Source organism: Chenopodium quinoa, unplaced genomic scaffold (genome assembly GCF_001683475.1).
Source record: "Chenopodium quinoa cultivar QQ74 unplaced genomic scaffold, ASM168347v1, whole genome shotgun sequence".
NCBI classification, from domain to species: Eukaryota; Viridiplantae; Streptophyta; class Magnoliopsida; order Caryophyllales; family Amaranthaceae; genus Chenopodium; species Chenopodium quinoa.
The window spans coordinates 4,575,719-4,585,622 of NW_018743850.1; the positions used below are offsets into that span (position 1 = coordinate 4,575,719).

General features: G+C 33.3%; 1 long non-coding RNA gene across 1 annotated transcript; it reads left to right on the top strand.

Moving 5' to 3' along the window:
* The first annotated feature begins 525 nt into the window (after window positions 1-525).
* Window positions 526-2,052, top strand: LOC110686032. Its single transcript, XR_002504141.1, has 2 exons — window positions 526-741; window positions 1,346-2,052. It is a non-coding gene; the product is annotated as an uncharacterized LOC110686032 (long non-coding RNA).
* The last annotated feature ends 7,852 nt before the right edge of the window (window positions 2,053-9,904 follow it).

Below are 9,904 nucleotides of genomic sequence, written 5' to 3' on the forward strand. Positions count from 1 at the left end.
ATTTCTCCCAATTAGAACTTTCTCCAGATTAGAATTGGAACCACGAGTAAAATTTATCAACTATAAAATTAGGGTTCTTGATAAATCACGAAATTAATATAATTCTTTGAAAGAAGTAGGAGATTTGAGGAGTGAGAAAGAAAGTCATGGAGTTGTTTCCATGGAAGAAGATAGCAAATTACGGAGTAGAGAATAGGAAAGTTGGACTTTACTTTTTGGCCGGTGTTTAGAAATTGTTGGGCCTGTTTAGTCCGTTGGAGTAAATGATTTGCATGGTTGAAATTCCTTCTCATCTTTCTCTCATTTTAAGATTCTCCTCATTGGATCACAATCCTATATATAGAATCCCGTGCGAAGTAGCTCGAATAATACGAACTGCGAACTAATCCGAGCCATCCATCGCGTTAGATCTGACGGTCTATACTTCACCCGCTTCATTAAGGGCAAAATTGTAATTTGGTGCTTTGAATGACTTTCAGGAATTTTCGTCGCCGCTTTTTTTTCACACTTTCTCTCTCTTCTAATCTTGCGAACTCTCCTCCTGCGATTTTTTTTGTTGTGAGCCCGAACCAACAAAAATGAACCAGGTCATTTTCATTTGACTTAGCTTAGGCATTTTCGTTAGAGTCTCTCTCTTCTTCACACTTTCTCTCTCTTCTTCACAAATTTTCCCCGCTTTTCGCATATCAAGTTCGTTCATTATTTGTTCTTGGATCTTCGTTGTCGACTATTTATGAGCAAGTAAGTTAATTTGATTTCGATTTTTGTTGTAGTCTTCTATTTAATTTGACTTTTAATCAAACTTATGCGATTTCGATTGTGAAATTTAGGGTTTTTGCTGTTTTATGTTTGAGTAATGTGCAATTTTATCTATTATTGTTGTGATTTTATTGCGATTTGTTTTAGTTTTGTCACGATTGATTGGAGAGTTTAATTTCAATTGTATTGTTGGTTTCTTTAACCAGGTTTCGATTGAATTTATTGTATATAATTTTGATTTTATTTTGTGTTTCTCGATTTAGAGTTTTATGGTAGTTTTATTTACTTTAAATTTCAGAACCTTCACTTTCCCTTACATTATACTTATATTTGGGGGGTGTGATTTGTTGGCGTTGCATTCTCTATGAGTGTATAGGAGTGAAGTTGGAGTTGTGTATGGTATTGTATTGGAGAGTCCATTTGTATTACTTCTATAGAATATTAAGAGGCTGCAATATAGGACTAAGTCTGGAGAGGAGCTTTGACATGATACTTTAGGCCATATTTCTGTTTTCTACACCTAAGCATAGGCAATAGATAAATCAAAGATAATATACATCCTTACTGATTAAATATCCATTGGCAGCGGCATTTTTTCATTTTATCAGTGTTGCAGTGTTTGGGAAGGCAAGACTAGAGCTTATGGACTAATATTCAAGGATTCATCAGTCGGAATCGTGCAAAGAGCTTTTATAAGACTAAGGGTCTTGAATGAGGTGATTATATAAGTTGTTGCTCGGAAGTTTACAAATTGCTAATGTTGAGTAGAGTTTGGCCAGCTACCTAGCTTATGCCTCATTTTATCGAAGTGGTGTCATTCTCTTAAAATTGGATGATCTGCTAAATTTTGATAGCTTGAAGAATTGCCTTGATGTTAGTGAAATTCTATTTACTTTAGAGTTTGTCTTATTTACTTTTGAGTTGATGGTAGTGACTTGGTTTGGTATATAATTGTGTGCATGGTGTTCATGGTAGTGAGTGCGTGGGGAGTTGATGTGTGGGTAAAAGCCGTGAGGATGTCACGGGTTTTCTTTGTAGCCTTGGGTACTGTGTTAATGGTGTGGCTATATGTGGTCAAGGAGCACGGGGCAAAGGGTGTGGTGCTGTGTGTTGGTTGTTGTTGTTTGGGTGGATGACAGAGCTAGACTGGTGATGTGGTACAGGGTAGTCAATGCTAGAAACAAGTGCAGAGAGGCTAGCATTTCTTCACTGTAATGTGTACATTGTACTACATACAAAGACTTCTCCCTGGACCCTCACAATTATAAAATGGGGCATCGATTTTTTGATTTACTTTTGAATATTTTTTATTTACTTTTGAGCAATTTTTTATTACTATACGTTAGCCTACTAGCTCAAAAGGTAGAGCATTGTGCAATTGCACAAAAGATGTGGATTCGAATCCCACGTAGGTTTTTATCAAAGTTAATGACTCAGGTTCAATGCTCATTACCACTTTCTATGATTTAATATATATACTCTTTAATTTTTTTTATTTACTTTTGGTATTGTTTTATTTACAAAAGATGTGGGTTCATGTTCCACGTAGTTTCATTTGTGTAATCTAAAGATTCAACTTTGTACTATGTATTAAAGTTTAATTTAGTTATTTATATGTTTTATTAGATTTCTTCTTTTTTTGTTTACTTTCGATATAGTTTTATTTACTTTTAATTTGAAAACCTCTACATTGAATTCAATATATTTGTTTCTTGTAACTTAACTCATCTTGTAAGAAAGTCAATGACTTAGAGTTTTTGTGCTATAACAAAGTTTCTATAGTTATTAATCATTTCAAGTTAATTTGTTGTCCGTATACTTTAGAGCTTATGTGATTTACTTTTTAGTTATTTTGATTTACTTTTGAGAAATTTTGAGTTACTCTAGTGTGGTTTATATTTTTGTAGAGATAACCTATGTAGGAATCGAACCTACACCTCTATGCATTTGCATAGTGCTCTACCACTTGAGCTAATAGGTTTACTTTAAGTATTTTTTATTCACTTTATATTCTTTTTTATTTACTTTAGAGATCACTTAGGATTATGATCGCTCTATGAAATTAGACAATTGCTAGTCTTGAGGACAAAAGGTTTAATGGAAACCTATGATTCAAATGCACAACAAACACAACATCATACTTAAACTCCATATATTGACAGCCCATTCTTCATAGGCGGCTTATTTCAACGTCATAGTCTTTGCTCTAGGAAGTCCTCGGTCTGTTCTCTGCCTTCGACTACGAACAGTAAGAATGTGACTGAGAAAAAAGATCAGGGCAAGCCAGTTGAGGCTTCTGCTGCTGTTGCTGTTGGTGCTGCTAAATGCAAACCTGAAAAAGTTACAGAAAAATCTGTTACTCCAATTGTAAAGTCTAATGTGGCAAGTCCGAGGGGTTCGATTTCACATAATCAAAGTAGAAGACTTTCTGATGCTGCAAGAATTTCCACCACGTCTTCTTCCTCTTCTTCAACTAACAAAATTCAGGAACGACAGTCGTCAGGTGATCAAAGCGAGGCTGGAACTCCACGAGCTCCTTCAGGGAACATATTGCAGTTGGCTCAAATCAATAGCCTGAAACAGAAGTGTGTTACTCCTAACAGTAACACCATTGTCAATAAGACTTTGGAAATTAATAATGTTACTATGGGAAATATACTACGGAGAAACAGTACAGATGAAACGCAGCTTCAGAGTTCACTGAGTAAATGGATCCTGAGGAGTTAAAATCCTTGGGAAATGACTAGTATAAGCAGGGTAAATATGAGGAAGCTTTGGTGTTGTATGATCACATCGATCAGGCCATAGCAATTGATTCTAGGGTAAACAGTACTTAGAAAGCAGCAGAATCATAGCCCTATTGATTACATCCTCAACTTTCACACCAAAAATCCTTTAGCACCAATTAGCACAAACTCGAGATTGTATATTTAGCATTTGATTGAGCTTTTACTTTTGAATCCAATTAGGTTACTTTTATAAAATTTGTATATACTTTAAGAGAATAAGATTATCAAATAATAGAATGCAGCTAGAGTTTAAACTATACCATACACGAGGCAGTAAATCATCCCAATCAACTTTCTAATCTGATAAGAGCAAACACAAGCTACATTTTTTGATTGATCATATTATAAATCATAGGTTCAATTTTTTGATTTACTTAAGAATGTTTTGTTTGGTTTTTATCTACTTTTGAAATTGATAAAATAATATTCATAGGAGACATTATTAGTTCAATAAAGCTGAGTACAACTTATATTCAAGCTGTCGAGCATATAACGCTTGATTGCTTTGATTAGGATTGAACAACTCAATTATTATAAATAGAAAACGCCCCAATTCAATTATTGGGAAGATCTAGCAACTAAGTGTGCTAAAGTATTACCCACTCTCTTAACATGTATACACCGAACATCATCAAACAAAGACATCGAATCAACAACACGACAAGTGAAGAGAAACAAATAGCTAAGTCCTGACATTTTCCCCTTAATTTTCTCAACAATTGTGAGAGCATCATTCTCCATCCACACCCTGCTATAGCCAAAACTCCAGGACATCTCAACCCCATAACACAAAGCAGCAGCCTCAGCAACACTTGGTTCCCACCCGCCAATTCTTCTCCTTACTGAAGTGTTCAAAACCTTGCCATTTGAGTCCCGGACAACCACCCCAAGACCCACTTCCTTCCCATTCATGATTGCAGCATCCACATTATTTTTAATCAAATTAATAGGAGGTTTTACCTACCTAGGCAGAAGCAGACTATGCATCACTTCTTTTCACCTTGATAAAGACTAGCAGCATATGAATTATAGTCATAGACTTACCTGGTGAAACCTGTAGCTAGCATTATAGGATTGTGTGTTGACGGCTCATGAATGACGTTATTCCTGCTAGTCCAAGAGGACCAACATAAGTTTGCAAACACTGAAATCTCATCCCCTGATAGTCTCTCTACCATCCAGCTTAGGCAATCCAGAAAAGAAGAGTTGGGAGCTTCTGTAATTAATTCTGAAAATCGACTCACACCCAAGTTAGGCTAGCATATGCTTACTTTAAGAGAGGGTTAATTTACTTTTATAAGATATATACTTTCATTGACTCACAAGAACATTGTCCGTGAAGAAAGAAGTAAATAGCTTAAATTAAAACAAGCTCACAGAGGGAAAATATTTGCTCTTACCTGATTGGAAAATAAAGCAAAATGTAAAGACATAGATAGAGATACATAAGTGTGAAGAGGACATTGATCATTTTGTTATTAACCTCAAACCACTCATCCCTATATAATTTCCTGTCACCACAAGAAACAAAATTGCACCTGCCACATCCATAAAAGGACCATATATATCTATTTTTGAAATTGATTAAATTAATAGGATTCATTGAGGCCTTTTGTCAAACAATTAGTGTGCATAAAGATATCAACAACAATAATTGAATAATCAAAATTAATTCAATGTAAAGTAAAAAAATAGACAAATTCAGGCATGAAAATCTCACAAATACTCCCTCATAATAGGCATGTAATTTGATGGTCGTATAAAACAAACCCTAAAAATTAATTTATTGAGAATTTGTTTCTAATCAGATAAATTAATTCAATCACACACAACACCAAATTCAATTAGAAAGCTTAATTAGACAAAATAACAGCGCTACAGAGTACTTAACCAAAATTAAAGTTTCACTTTTCTTCTTTAATAAGAGCAAACACAATCTTCATTTCTCTGATTTCTCATATAAATCATAGTTTTAGATTTTCAATTTACTTTTACATACAATTAGTATACTTTTACTTGGTTTCAATCTACTTTTGAGATTGATATAATAATAGGTTCAGCTTCAGTACATAGTAATTCACTTAGTGTTTAGAATCGAGCTCCAAATTTCAACAAAATCATAAGCTAAAAACATTCAAAAATTTATATAGATTCAATCGTTAAAAACTTATACCTGATTTTAAGCACGAATTTGCAGATTGGGTGAGAATTGAGTGTCGCGGACGAAATTTTCAGTGAATCACCAAATTTAAAAATAGTTTTCGAATCTCTAATTAAATCGTGCCGAAATCCAAAATTGAAGCAAAAAAAACTGCAAATTACAGCTATTATTGAAAAATTATACCTGTTCAAGCACAATAAACTACAAAAATTATCACAAATTTTATAAATTTTGCATTATAAAACTTTTAAATATACCTAATTTTCAAACTTCTATGACCAATTTATTTCAAAACAAATAGTCTTCGAAGAAATTTAACAATAAACAGATAATTTCTGCAATTTTGAGTGGAATAGTAGAGTAACAATGGCAGATTTCGGCGAAAAGTTGCAAGGAGAAAGAAACTACTTTAGGAGAGAGAAAATGGCGTGACAGAGGTAGAAGAAAGGGAACCCGCATAATTTAGTTTTTGAAATAATCTGGGCCACTCATCGAACCCGCATCTGAGTTAGATCCAACGGTTCTTGTTAGTTTATATATATATAAAGGGTCAGGATTCGGTGAGAATCACATTATATGTGAGAATTCATCCCATATGTGATAACAAATCTCGGCTATTAAATTGTATTAAATCCAACAGCTGAGATTAATAACATAAACCTCCTAAAAACCACGCCTAATTGTCTTCTCTCTCCACCACAGTTAACTGACTTCTCTCCACCACGGAGCTTCATCAATGGCGTCTAATTAATAACTCACCTTGACAATTTCTCTCTCCTCATCTTAGCTTGTTCACAAGTACACAATTTCCATCAATTATTGAGGTTTGTTCATTCTCTAAGTTTTGAATTATTTTGGTTAAAATTTCCAATTGTTCTGTTCTGATTATTTTCGATTTTGGATTATTTTCGTTAAAATTTAATGATGTCAGTCATCTAATCTTATTGAATTGCATGTTAATCTTAGTAATTGAATTTATTGTTCTGATAATTTTCGAATTTACTCTTGAATTTTTGGTGAAATTATTGAATTTCATATTCTAATGATTTTCGAATTTACTTTTGATTTAGAATTTTCAATTTCATATTCTAATGATTTTCGAATTTACTTTTGATTTAGAATTTTCATTAAAATTATCGAATTACATGTTAATTTTTGAATTGCATTAATCATTAAATTGCATGTTTAATTGTATCAACTATTGATTTGATTGAATTTACTTCTTTGAAATTTTTTGAATTGAATCCATTATTTAGGTTTGATTAATTTGATAGAGATTTTAATAATAGCAGATTAAACTTGATAGTGATTGTAATGATGTCATATTAAACTTATTGAGCAAAATAGAATTAAAATGAGCAAATATTAATGAGATTCACAAGTAATTCAAGGATCTATAAGTTCTCAGTATACACAATATGAGCAAAAATAATTAAAATGAGCAAATATATTCAAAATGAGCAAACATATTATGAGTTCTTTGGTCTGCTTGCTTGTGCACAAGCCCTACCCCCTTCTTCTTGGTCTGTTTCCTGCACACCAACCACACTCCCTTCTTCACTTCCCTGCACAAACCTATCCCCCCTACCCCCTCATCTTTCTGCTTGCAGTTCTGATTTCAGAAACTGATTTCAGTTCTAATTTTAGATTCTGAAATTATTGTGTGTGTGTGTGTGAGAGAGAGAGAGAGAGTGAGTGAGTGAGTGAGTGTAAGAGTGTATGTGTTAGTGTGTGTGTTTGCTTCTGGCCGCGTACATTCTTATTTAAGAATCTGATTTCACTTCTAATTTTAGATTCCGAAATTATTGTGTGTGTGTGTGTGTGAGTGTAAGAGTGTATGTGTAAGTGAGTGTATTTGCTTCTGCCCATGTACGTTCTTATTAAGAATCTGATTTCAGTTCTAATTATTGAGAGTGTGTGTTTAAGGGGGTGCATATTCACTTGTTACTATTTTGTGGAATTGTTAATGACTTGTTATTTCTATTATGTTTAATGACAGAAATGATGAGGAACAACGAACAACTTGAGAGTCATTCTAGCTAGTACCATCACAAATGTGCAACTACTCCTACAATAGTAGTTTCTCCTAAAGTAGCATCTTTGCTCACTCCTGGAGGAACAAAAGAATGACTTCCAATATGCCCCAATGAATTGAAACCAGCTATAGGGATGAAGTTTAATAATCTTGAAGAGGGCCTTGAATTTTATAAAAGTTACGCATTTGCTGCTGGATTCAACACGAAGAAGTCTACAACTAAAAGACAAAGAAGAAGCAAAGAATTGATATCACAGTATATCTTATGTAATAAGGAAGGATACAAAAAGAAAAGAAAGGCTACTGTTGAAAAAATTTTAAATAACAAGGAAGGAGAAAGCAATGAAGAAAAAGCTTCAATCAAAAGGAAGAGACTCGTTATCGTGTTGGGTGCAAGGCACATATTGTCTTAAAGAATTGTGGTGATAACAAATTCATAGCGACACAATTTCAAGAGGGACATACTCATGCACTTTATACAGGTAGTTGCAATCTCTTCCAAAAAGAAGGAAGGAAAATGAACATATTGCACAAAAAAAAATAATTGTGAATAATTCTAAGGTAACACTTTCAAAGTCTCTTATGTTTCATGAATTCTCTATATGTTCTAATAAAAGTTGTTTTCTAATTTGACAAATGAGCAAATAATTATTTGCTCATTTGAAAAATGAGCTTTGAATTGTTTGCTCATTTGAAAAATGAGCATTAAATTGTTCAAATGAGCAAGCAAATAATTAAATGAGCATTCAATTGTTTGCTCATTTTAAAAATGAGCATTGAATTATTTGCTCATTTGACAAACTGTTTTGTTCTTTAAATAGGTGAATATTGATCCCGTTACAACTTTTCGAATGATGAAGGAAATTGTTGGAGGATATGATAACATTGGTGCATCTAAGCAAGATTTCAAATTATTTCATAGAGATTTAAAAGCATACATTCAAGGAAGTGATGCTCAAATGTTCGTGGATAACTTTACCAACAAAAAGCTAATGTGGAGCGCTTTTTTCTTTGATTTTGAGATGGATGAAGATTATTGCTTTTGTAGAGAATTGTGGGCAGACCTCCTTTGTAAAAAGAGTTATGCTCTATTTGGTGATATGGTATCCTTTGATACCACATACCAAACCAATAGGTAATTCATAATAATCACAATTCATTTCTATTTTATAACTATGGCTTAACTTAATGACTTTGTTTTAAATGAACTTAGTATAGTTGTTTGCTTACTTCAATGTGAAAAGTGAATATCCCCCTAAGTCTAATATTTTGATAAGAGTATGTATGTGGGCATTGAATTGCATGTTCATTTGACAAATGAGCATTAAATTATTTGCTCATTTGACAAATGAGCAAAGAATTGTTTGCTTATTACACAAATGAGTATTGAGTTATTTGCTCATTTGACAAATAAGCATTCAATTATTTGCTCATTTGACAAAAGAGCAAAAAATTGTTTGCTTATTTCACAAATGGGCATTGAATTATTTGCTCATTTGACAAATGAGCAATCAATTATTTGCTCATTTGTTAAATGAACATTGAATTATTTTCTCATTTAAAATTTAATCTGTATGTGTAAACAGGTACAACATGGAGTTTACTCCATCTATAGGGGTTGACCATCATAAGAGCTGCATTACTTTTGCTGTTGGTTTCATAGCAAAGGAAGATCTTATGTCATTTGAGTGGTTGTTCTAATCATTTCTCAGGGCAATGGGTGGGAATGAACCTAATTATCTGAACACGGATCAGGATCCAGCAATGAAAATTGTTGTTAGTAGTGTGTTTTAGAAGACTAAGCATCGGTTCTGTATGTGGCACATAATGAAGAAGTTACCAGATAAGGTGGAGAAAACAATCATGCAGGAAGAAACTGGTTTCCTAAAAAAATTATGTGCCTGTGTTTGGCATCTTGAAATTGAACCCGCTGAGTTTAAAGAAAGGTGGAACAAGGTGATGGTTGAATACCACTTGGAACAACATGAGTGGTTAGGTTATATGTACAAGATAAGGGACAAGTGGATTCCGGCATATTTCAGAGATGTGTTCCTTGGAGGAATAATGCGTACAACATCAAGATCCGAAAGTGAAAACAACATTTTTTAGCTCCTTTATCAATCCTCATGTGTCACTTGTTGAGTTTTACTTGAGATATGA